Source organism: Humulus lupulus, chromosome X, assembly GCF_963169125.1.
Source record: "Humulus lupulus chromosome X, drHumLupu1.1, whole genome shotgun sequence".
NCBI lineage: Eukaryota > Viridiplantae > Streptophyta > Magnoliopsida > Rosales > Cannabaceae > Humulus > Humulus lupulus.
The window spans coordinates 157,264,952-157,277,254 of NC_084802.1; the positions used below are offsets into that span (position 1 = coordinate 157,264,952).

Below are 12,303 nucleotides of genomic sequence, written 5' to 3' on the forward strand. Positions count from 1 at the left end.
TGTATACCTTTAAAGGCATTTCGTCCCCTTTTCTTATATCAACCAGTTTATTTTCCTTTGTTGGGTGTACATGAGCATAGAATTTCCAATAGAATTCCTTGACAAACATCTCCCATGAGATGATCACGGCAGGCTGAAATTCAAAATACCATTCTTGTGAAACATCAGATAGGGTTGCGGGGAATATTCTGCATCAAGCATCATCAAATACTTTTTGTATGTCCATTTGATTCTCAAACTTGTTGACGTGAGACACAGGATCTTCTTTTCCAATGTAGCTGGGAAAAATGAACATTTTGAACTTGTTCAAGACTTCTGCATGAGAAATTTCACTGATGAATGGAGTGTCTTTTCTTTTCCAATGTCAAGAAGTTTTAGTTTTAGCTAGTTGTTGAACATCCTGATTCAATGCATCTATTTGAGCCTGTAGTGATATTGTTATTGCTGGTACTGCTACAAGGATGTGATCATCGTGTCTCTCTCTTCGATCATTTAGTACATTCCACAGATCCTGACCTCTCTACCTCTGGTCCTCTCTTCCTAGTCGATCAAATTCATTTGCATTTCTAGGTGGATTCCCATTATTTTGAATCTCTAGTCTATTGTTTATGGGTAGGGGCACCTGCTAGTCCTTCCTTGGCTTGTCCTAATGACCAGCTCCTCTTGTTTGACCTCGATAATATTCTGAGTATCCCTCATCATGGCCATGCCCATCTTTGTATTGAGACTGTCCTATTCGTGTTTGGTTGTAACTAATGTCTCCTTCTCTATGACCAAAACCTTATTGATACATAGATGGTCATCTTTATGTCCTGCATTGGTTGCCACGAATCGTGGCATTTTTGTGCCTTGGGGGTCCTCTGACTGCAAAGCCTATATCAGGTTGCCTTTCGTTCCCTAGTGATAAATTTAATGGTTTCTGACCTGGTAAAACCTGTTCATTAGTGACCAGGCATCTTGGACTTCTAGGGTGTTGCTCACCCCTTGTTCAGCTACTGGAAAGAAATTGAAAAGAATATATATCACAATTAAGTGTTCTAGTTGCGGTGGAAATGGGCACAATTTTAGAACATGTGCAAGAAATACAGCAACTTCGGTATGCTCTTTTTAATTTATTTATGATATTGTTACTATTTCAATTTTGAAATTACATAAATGTTGCTGATTTGGTTGCTTTAACTTGTTTTATAGGCTAAGAAGAACCCACGAAAGGATCCTAGAACTTATGCAAGAAACCATAATCCAATGCCTCATGATTCAGTAAGCTCATCAACCCAAAAGACAAGTGCACAAGAAACCCCTCAACAGTTTCAGGGACTTTAAACAACTTATGAAATCATTGATTATTATTAGCTTGGTGTTTTACACCTTTATAACCTCTGAACTTATTGATTTTTGCATAATAGAGCTCAGGCCAAGCAATCTATTTGAATGAAGCCAGCAAACAAGCAAGATAAAGGTGGAAACATTTTGAGGAAGAAAGTGAGGGGTGCATCAATGAACAATGATCCATGAATATGACCACTGGATGCTTTTTTTTTTTTGGATACTGGGATGCTTTTCACCATTTTGAATGTGTATTAATTATGTGTATCAGCAAGAAAATTGGCAAATCATGTCTTCCATTTTGATTAGTTTGTGTAAAGGATGACCACGAACTTTTGGATTTTAGATTTGTCATATTGATTAGTTTATGTACAACATCTCAGCAGGAAGGTTCTTAATTTGTGTCAGCCATTTCGATTAGTTTGTGATGATTGTGTAAAAGGCCTTTGTGGAACTCTTTGTAAACATGTTTGTTATTTAAGCACAAGTGCTATCATGAGTTCACATTATTGTTTGGAGTTCTTATTTTAACTGTTCATAACAACAAATGATACAGACTGCTAGATTAGTAACCATTAAAAAAAAAATTCATTTCTTTTAGTCATAACAACAAAATGATAATTGCTTGTGATAATTGCATTTCGCAAGCAGCTATTACATATATCAATCACTACCTAGTACATATATCAAACACTTCCAATGATCAAAAACAAAATAAAAGAAAATATTACAACACAAATACATACACCAAATTTAACATTTTTCAACAACTTTAACATTCTATCAACTTCTTCATTTCTTTCTTCAACCAAAATTTGCAGCTGCTTAACATTAGCCTCATTCTCCTCAAACCTTCTAAACAACCTTCCTAAATAATTCTAATTTCTTGCACCATGTATTGGGTCTATCCATCTAAGAAACCGACAACCATCATTCACATTTCTCTACAAAACAAAAAGTAAAAAAATGGCACTGGACAAATATTTTAAAACACCATAACCCCATGTAAAAGAAAAATAATTAACTAACAACTAACCTTGTAATTTTGGCAGCCATAAAACCTTCTACTTGGATTATCAACTATCCAAGAAGTGTGGATTACAGACTCAAACCCACAATCACAAATGGGTTTATTGAATTGAAGCTCTTCCTCATACCTTCTACCACTATTGATTGACTTGCTGGAATAAGACATATCTGCTAGCTGCCCATGAAAAATGAAGGTCTTTGTTGGTGTAGATTGAGAGAATAAAACTGAATAAGCCGATTGCACATGAAGAACTAGGTTCTTAATAAAGATCCTAAACCATTATATATAGAATTAGGGTTATTTTTTTGTATTATTTTTCAATAAATCTCTCAATAACCTTCGACGTGTTAGGCCACATGGTAGGGGTAATTGCCAGATCACAACTCCATTATTAAAATTGAACAGAACTAGAAGGAAGTCTCACAATTCAACACATTCAATAGTTCGGGGGGAATTTTTAACAGGCTTAAAAACTGAGGGGGCACGATTTGGTATATGTAATAGTTCCAGGGGGGGAATTTTGATTGAGCACCAATTTCATACCTGTCCATTGAGAAAGTAACAAACATTAATTTACTGATACAATGTGTATGGTCAATTAAATAGACCAGATTCGTTCTGCGTGTAAAACTTACCCAAAATAATTCATTTTAAGAGCACATATTGTTGGGAATACATATACATGATCTTATTTATTTTCATATAAATCATATATTAAACAAATTAATATAAGAAAACCTAGAAGATGTTTCTATAATTGAATTTAAATAGAGATACTGATAACAACACTTACATTATATGCAACGGAATGAATAAATCTTTCCTTCAGTTTCTCTAACCCTTGTATCCTTTCTGTCGCAGGGTATCACTAAGAAACTAAACCGATCTTCAAATTTCTTCACAGCCTTCCATAGTATCCTTAGAATCACCAAGACTAGAGTGGGTAATTCTCAACACATGATATAGATACAGAGAGAAGAAGAGAGGAGAATGTAGAGGCTTAGGAAATAACTCTTGTTGTAGAGAGAGTCTAAAGCCCTAAAGCATCAAAACTAGACCTTCTGATCATCTATTTTCAGCTATCACTTAGCATTTCTTTTAAAGGCTCAACTATGACACTTATTTAAATAAAAAATCAATAAAATAATAGCCAATTACAACCCTTAGGTCAAAATTCTCATGGCCTATAGGCTCGTGAAATTTCCCATTTAATTATAAGCCTATTGGACTTAAATTCAAGGGCTGTATTATTCTCTATTCATTAATTAATTAAATAATTATTTAAATCCTTCATCAAATTATCTGTTTATAATTTGAACCTTGATTTAAACTTATTTATTAATTTAGACACCAATTTGTCTTAATTAATAAATTTGCCATAAAATCTTTTTTCTTCTTTAAATTACATAACCTTGTGAAATTATCTAAATTTGACTTGGTCAACTTTAATAATTCTAATTGATGATTAAATCAATTAACTGAGACTATCTAGATGATTTTATCCAATGTATTGTGGGGACCATGGGCTTATGAAATCAAACTCCAATAAGTTATTATAAATTTAACAAATAAATTTACTAACTTATTAATTCCTCATGACTCCACTAAAGACTAAGAATTGCACTCTTGAATTTATAGAATGCTCTATAAGCAATATAGATACGCTATTAGTTATCCATTTTTGCAATCATAATTATCACTCAATTCTCTATAGATGATCTACAATGATATGGGACTAAAATACCATTCTATTCCTCATTGTATTTTGTCCTTATAACACTTAGTTCTTTGTAAATGATGTTTCAGTATACTAATATTAATTACTGAAATGAGATTTCTATTATTTAGTACCTCGAACCAAACTAAAAGTAAACCATCGTTGTTATACTACTAAGTTCCCAAGATGTAAGTACGGGCTAGACCGTAGGGTATGCTAGTAACGAACAAGTAAAAGAACTCAAATAATACAATCAGTTAGATTACTAACCACTCATAATTGAGATTGAATTAACCTATGATCAATTATATGATATGACTATAATAGATAATAATGGTATGTCTTCTTATCTTATCTACTGTCAATATCGGTCCTGTCCGATGTAACAAATACATCTGATCTTATCTACTTTGCTAATGTTCTGGAAAAAACAAAACACTACAATGTGTAAGTAGATCATATCATAGATTGGCAAGTCAGTGTAAATCCTGTGCACTGAATAGTCTTAGGACTAACTTATTTTTGAACATATAATCATATTTACATTTCACTGTGATTACGTCACTATAAATATGATTAGCTATATGCTCGGGATTTAATAGAAGTTCAAATTAAACAAATAAACATTAAAATAAAAGATGTGAGCAAAGTGATTGACCAAGTCAATAATGACTTCTATTCTTTTATTGATAATAAAATGAGATTATAAAGAAATTAAGTTTTAATTAGGGCATAAAACCCTTACACATATGACAACATCCACGTCATCAGAAAATTAAATAATTTTTTTTCTCTTTTTGGATGCTCAACCTATCCTAAAAATGAAGTTAGGCTTTGTCAAATGTTGTATTAAGCTTATGGCAATAATCACTTTCTACTCTCAGGTTTTTCATTCATCAAGTCTTGCATCATTTACATAATTGTGTGTTTTGCACTTTCTTCTTAAAAGTAATAGACCTATAAAAATAAAATTGAGCGTGAAATTTAAATTGTGTTTTGCATTAACATTTGCATTAAGAGTAATTGGCGGCAAAATCTTCTTATTTTTACATTTTGTTACATTTTAACCTCCAATATTTATTTTTGGTAGCGTTACCTCCAAAACTACCATTCTGTTAGCAAATACACAATCTTCCTTTGTGTTTTCTGTTATCTACCAGCAAGGATACACATGTCAATAATGTATAGGGCCATATAATAAATGTGTAGTTATTTATTTATAAACCTATTTTAAAAATAAATTTAATTAATTAAAATAGTTTTAAATTTTAAAAATTAAAAACTTTTTCATTAACCATAAATTTTTAATTTAATTAATTAAAAGAACCATATCTCAACAAACTCTTCCGATCTCAACCTCTCACTCTCTATCTTTCTCTCGTTCTCAGCTTTGGTATATTCCTGCTTGGTAGTTCCATGGACGGCAGCATCCTGGATTGAGCTTTGACATCGAAGATCTTGGGAGAGGAGTGGTTGAGCGGCGACGGCGAGGTTAGGGAGAGGAAGTACTTTGTTGACTTCGACGAACTGCGACGAAGGAAACGTTTGGTCTACGATGGGATAGGCTCTGCTTGGATGGGGGTGAACGTGGCTGGGGAAGGTGAGGTCGGTGTGCTGGGTTAGGGTCTCCACACATGAACGAAGCTCAGGTTGGTGTATTTAGATCTAGGTTACAGTGTTCTTTTAGCTCCAACAAATTTCATCCATTTTTGGATATAAGTATTGAAATAGTCAAGGAAGATTCTTGGCATAAATTTAAGATCATATGATTGGAGATTATAAATATAATTATGCTGGTTTTTTGGTTACATAACTAATTTTTTTTGTTGAATTTGCTAATTTTTCGGTATATGCCTGGAAATGCAAATACAATTTGAAGAGGAATCGAAAGAACGAGACCCTTTATGGTTGTTCAGATTAGACACGAAGAAGATGAACAGACTGTCGTGTCTGGATGTTTGATGAAGATGATGACACAACAACAAAATACCTTTTTTATAACACATGATTATAACTCTATTAAAAAAGTATTATCATTACAACAATTTAGAGTTTCTATTATACATTAAAAAATAACATTATTTAAAAAGTATTATTATTGAAAATTTAGGCCAAAATTTTAAGCTAACTCCATGGCTCTTTAAATATTCACTACAACACTTTAGAGTATCTATCACATTTGGCCTTTTTCTGTAGCAAAACATGCCAGAAGACCATACGACCTAGGTCATCATTGCCTCCTCCGATCAGTACTCGGGCTTCTCCGATCAGTGTTCTACACCTCTGATTATCCTCTCCACCATCATCCATGGCGGTTACGTAGTCGTCATCCATCACTCCTTTGTTTTCTAGGTTTGTTTGTTTCTTTTTCATTCTATTTAATCTCTTAATTTATAACAATTTCATATTTATAGATTTGTAAACTGATTATTAATCTAACTTGATTTGAGGAGGATTCCAAAGTTGTTGGCCAATAGATCGAAACGCCGCTCGATCTCTGGCCAGCCTTCTTCTGACTCGGAGAAAGTTTTCCTCTCGTTCACGAATTTGAGTCCCTTGAAGACGCGGGCGGTGTCGGCGGACATGTTCTGAATCTGATGATCTATTTGAGTGGACTCGGCTGAGTCACATTTTCTTCTTTTTTGAACCATAGCCGAGTCGTCTCCGACATCGAACGTGATTTCAACGCATTTGTCTTCGTCCTTGAAACTCCCGGTGCCACTGGTGCTTCCAGTCTCCGACCACGATTTGTAATTATTTTTACTTTGATTTTCTTGAATCTCCATTAAATTTGATCCTATCAAACACTAACAGCTACTTTGGATAAAAAATTTAATTAGTGCCAAATTGATGTGTAGTCAGATAAAAACTAATCATTAAAAAATACCATATTTTTATATCCTCCGGGAAAATTAATTGACCTGTTCTTAATAATATTTTATTCACCTAAATATATTTGTGGAGGAGTACACAGATATTGCCTCAAGAAAGAGTGACCTTGAGAGAACTGAACTTCAGAAGGAAAAAACTGGGGTATTTAGTGGTTGCTATGCAAGAAATCTAGTTAATGGAGAAGCGATCCCCATATGGGTGGAAAATTATGTATTAGGAAGGTGTGTTCTTCTGGGTTCTTTATAAATATTTTACCAATTCACACAAAAATATACACTTCTTGTGTTGCAGAATTTACATCTTTAAGCTGTTTAGAATTAGAATTGCATGGTTGGGCTACTTCATTTTGGTGCAACATCTTTGTTAGTAAAAAACAATTCTGAAATTTTGAACATTTGGAGGGCTTATTACATGTGATTATTAAAGATAATTTACTGACGTAGTTATGTAACAGGTGGTTTGTCAATCAACTGAAGTTTATGTTCATTGGTTGGCTCAAACAACTCTAGCTCCTATAGATAATATATGATTTACTTGCCTCAAACATGTCATTCTTTAGGTGAACTATAAGCTGAGGGATTGGCTCTTTGCTCGACAACGCTATTGGGGGGAACCTATTCCTGTTATTTTCTTGGATGTAATCATGTAACTGGTGAGAGTGTTCCCCTTTCTGAAACTGAGTTGGATGATTTTACTCATACTGGAACAGGGGAACTTCCACTCTCAAAAGCAAAGTCTTGGGTATGCGTAATTCATATGCCCATTTTTTTTAAAGTTTCTTTTTGATGACCTACGAGAGAGACTTGCATTTTGTAACTTTACAAGTTGCATGCAAAAGTTTTGAATTAGTTGTTCAATAACAAGATACGTTAGTTTATTATCATTGTTTTAGAAATGATTTTCCATTTATTTTTTTCTGAGTGCCTTAGAAATTTAAATCTCTTGACTTCTATCACTTATTTTCAGGTTAAAACCACATATCCTTTATCTGGAAAACCTACTCAACGTGAAACAAGCACAATGCCACAGTGGGTTGGTTCTTGCTGGTAGCGCTTTCTTTGTTGAATTCAAACCTTATGCGTTTCTAAGAAGGGTTAAGGTAGTGTTTATTGCTTCTGTAAGTTCATAATCCATCTCACGCACCAATTAAATTGTCAAAATAGACTTTATCTTTCTAGATGACCATTTCAAGAATCTATTACTTGCATTTGTCTTTTTGTTGAATTTCACTCCTTTTTGTGCTTGAGAGACCATTAGAATTGAAGGGATGGCTCTAAGCTTTTAAACTGCAATCACTATAGTATGTTTGTTCAAAGAGTTAATCCTTTTCACTTACTCATGGATTGGTTGTGGCTTGAAATACTTGGAACCAATTAAGATGTGAAAAATTGTTCTTTTATATTCATTTCTAGGTACTATTTGAGATTTATGGACCCGAATAATTCGAAAGAATTGGTTGCAAAGTCAAAGGAAATGTAAGTGTTTATTTTTCTTCTTTTAACATAATAGCTCTTTTAAAGATAACAATTTATAGGAATTTTTTTCTTTTCCCTCCTGACTTTTTTAATATCTTTTACTTTGGTAGGTACTGGAGTCTAGTTGATGTGTATGTTGGTGGTGCTGAACATGCTGTTCTCCATTTGCTTTATGCTAGATTCTGGCACAAGGTTCGAGTACATTATTCTTGTTCATGATCTGAGATACGAAGATTGCTAGGGTCTTATTATTTTAAGTTACGATTAAAAGAGAAACACAACTGGCTGTAAAATGTTGTTATCTCTCATTAGCTTCATTTTTGTTTTGGTCCTTTTGTAGAAACTTTTTGTGTATATCTTGTATTTAAGCATATCATCTCCAATTTGAGCAAGGGACTTTACATCGCAGGGGGTACGAACGTGGTCCTTGTAAAGTCCAGATACAAGAACCCTTGAAATTCCATTATTGGCTTTATGAAGTCAAAATATGCTTGAAATGTCAAAAAAGTTGGAGTTAGTGTTCGAGACTTATTGTAGTATTACTCTATATTGCATCAAGTGTTTTGAATCACAAAAACAGGTTTTATTATGTGATAATTATTTCATGGTTCTTATTATGCTTAGATGAATTAATGTCATATATAAGAAATTTGTATGTTTTTTGCATTAAAGGAATTTTTTTCAATTCAAATTGAATGTTCAACTCTTTATTGAATATCCTGGTATTGCTTGAGTTTCTAGCTGAACTGATCTACGTGAAAAATTAGTGCAAGGAGATATAAAGCGAGAGGAAAACAAATGAAGAAACTTGTTCATTGGTTTAACGAAGCTTTTTTTTTATTTTTCTTTTTCATAGTAGTATACTGTGGCATTTTTTTCTTTCATTATATTATATTAGGATCATCATATGAAAATTTTGATCTATTGAGTTGTTGCTTTTAGACAAAAAATCATTGTTTTGCTTGCTGATTTTAGAAATTTGAGTCTTCAATAAAAGCCTAAGGTATACTTTCAGTCATTGTTTTGCTTGCTGATTTTAGGAATTTGAGTCTTCAATAAAATCCTAAGGTATACTTTCACTCAGATTTGCCTAAGGTATAAAAGGCACATACATATTTTGATGGATACTGTAATTTCACAAGCTCAAGTAACATTTGGTTCTCTGTTCTTTGATTTTTCATGTATATGAGGATTTCTCTAATTTTTTTATTTATTTTGGTTTTGATAAAACTACCTAGTGCAACATCTGTAGATGCTTAAGGTGAGGCCCAATATTTAACCAATGAGATGTTCAAGAAACCATTTATGAGATTTTCAACAACTTTCTTTTGATTGGAAAATCAGAGGTCAGTATATTGAACTATGATTATCTTTCTATGATGGTTTAAGATTCTCTTAATGTATATAAGGTGAACATATGCATGTTTTCATATGCATCTGTACAAGCCCATAGAGATAGTATATGTTTGCTAGTGCTTTTCTTGCAATTTTCTTTGATAATGCAATCACGTGAACAAAATTCTGCTATGGTTCTAAACTTGATTCCAAATACAGTAGTCCTGTCTTGCATTATCTGAAGCTCCAGAACCAAGCTCAAGATAAGGATGAGAAACGTAATTGGTAGATACTCCAAATTTTCATTTTGACTGCATATAGTAGTACCATGATTTTGAATAAACTGCATATAAAATTGGTATAAGACCTTGTAATATTTGATTGTTGATAGTAGATTGAAAAAGATTGCCCTCTTATGGTGTTGTTCTTATTTTTTGTTTGTTTGTTTGTGTTCTCTGATTTGATCTTATTTTGAGGTTTTGAGGCAAAATGGTCTTACCTTTACTTAGCATGGCTGCTGAAATTATCTTTACTTAGCATGGCTTCAAATTTATATATTTGGTCTTTGATTATAAGCCCTATTTATTTTATAAAACAATTTGCACCTTCTTGTTGATTAAGATTCTAGGTCCTGTATATGGAGGTTTCACTTAGCTCTCTTCCTAGATAAAAGAGCCTAAGTTGTGGAGTATTACTAACATATTTGATTTATTGCATTGCAATTTAATATTTTTATGATCATGATTTTTTGTAGCTTATGTGTTGTAAAGACTATTGTTTCTCTGTTCTTCATCAATTAAATTGAATCCTTTAGTGCAGAAATTAGATATAAATGATTTTATTACTACAAAATTCATCCATTAAGTGGTAACTGATAGATCTGATATGGTTTGCTATGAGTCTGTTAGACTTGCTCTAATTTTTCGCTCATTACAAGTGTTGAATCACAAATATTCAACACTAGCATATATTTCGATAAAGTTTAGTTCATTCATTCTCTATTCTCTCCGATGATATGTGCACACAAACATTTTACACATGACATGCCTTTTTAAACCAGTGAATAATTTTTTGGTTAGAAGTAGTAGATTCTTTCTTGACTGGTTATTTTTTTTACTAGTATAAATGCTTGTTCAACATTAACCGATATGCAATCCAAGATTATAATAGTATTATTGACTATTTTAGATGAATGGTATGATATTTCATGACCTCATTAGTTTTTCTTTTATGTTTTATTTACCAGATTCAACAAGTGAAGTGCAAAAGAAAATCTTATTTGGAAGGCTTTGGTGTGCTGACATTTGGAAGATCATGAATTCCTACTTTTACTAGATAATAACAATAAAATATTTCTTTGTTTATTTTGCAGATGTGACAAGAGAAATAGAAAATGATACTTAATTTTGAAGGCTTTGTGTTGGGCAGCTGTAGAATATTTTGTGCTGAAAGTAGTAACTTTTCAATATGTTGAATATTTAAGACTACTTGAATACTTAAAGAATATTTTGTTGTTGATGACAGTGTTGAATGTTTTAAACTAATTTGTGGATTGTTAATACAATGTTGAATGTTTTTACTTTTTCTTATTTGAAGATCAAGTTCATTTGGTGATGCTAGTATATATTAGAAAGCTAATTTTAATTATATAAATAAAAAATAAAAATATAATAGAATAACTTAGTGTTATATAAATGAATATATAATGAGAATTTAAACTTATCTAAATATTAAAATAATACGAAAAATGTGTTATAATATCTATTACAATAACACTTTTTATAAGTAAAGAATTTTGTTATGCAAACTTCATTATATAACACAAAAAATGTGTTATACTAAAGTGTAGTATAAGACAAATTTATAAGTATTGAAATGTGTTATATAATCGACTATAAATAATATAATTAAACACTTATCTATTTATTAAAATAACACAGAAAGTGTGTTATCGTTGACAGTATAATAACACATCTGTATAACAATGATAAATTGTTATGTAAAGTACCTTGACCTACGATAACATAGTCGGCCTTAACATGTAAAAAAATGTTATGGTATGTTTTGATAACACATTTTTGGTCTTATTAAAAGCATTTTTTCTTGTAGTGATGTTGTTGGGGAGTTTGATGAAGATGAAGATTATGAAATGGTGTCTTTGATTGTTTTGTATATTTTTAATTGTGTTTCTCTGAATGTATGATTTAATCTTGTTTTTTATTAATTAAATTAAAACGTTGGTTTAATTAATATATTTTTGGGTTTATACATTTTTGGATCTTATGTTTTATTCAATTACTTGGTTGGACCCTGTATTTGGACCCTGTATTTGGACAAATGATTGTTTGGACCCTGTGTTTTTGTAAAATGGTTCAAATAGAACCCTAAATTCGATTTTGGTTAAAGTTTTTTGAGCTAAAATTACAAATAAATCACCAATCTAATAATTTAAAACAAAAACAAAATTATTTTGCCTAACAACTGTGTTGTTACATTTAATTTTTTCTTCATCAAAATTGGGTTTAGGA

At 31.9% G+C, this 12,303-nt stretch overlaps 1 pseudogene; it reads left to right on the forward strand.

Moving 5' to 3' along the window:
• Window positions 1-7,159: 7,159 nt before the first annotated feature.
• LOC133806395 (leucine--tRNA ligase, chloroplastic/mitochondrial-like) lies at window positions 7,160-8,650 on the forward strand (annotated as a pseudogene).
• Window positions 8,651-12,303: the final 3,653 nt, after the last annotated feature.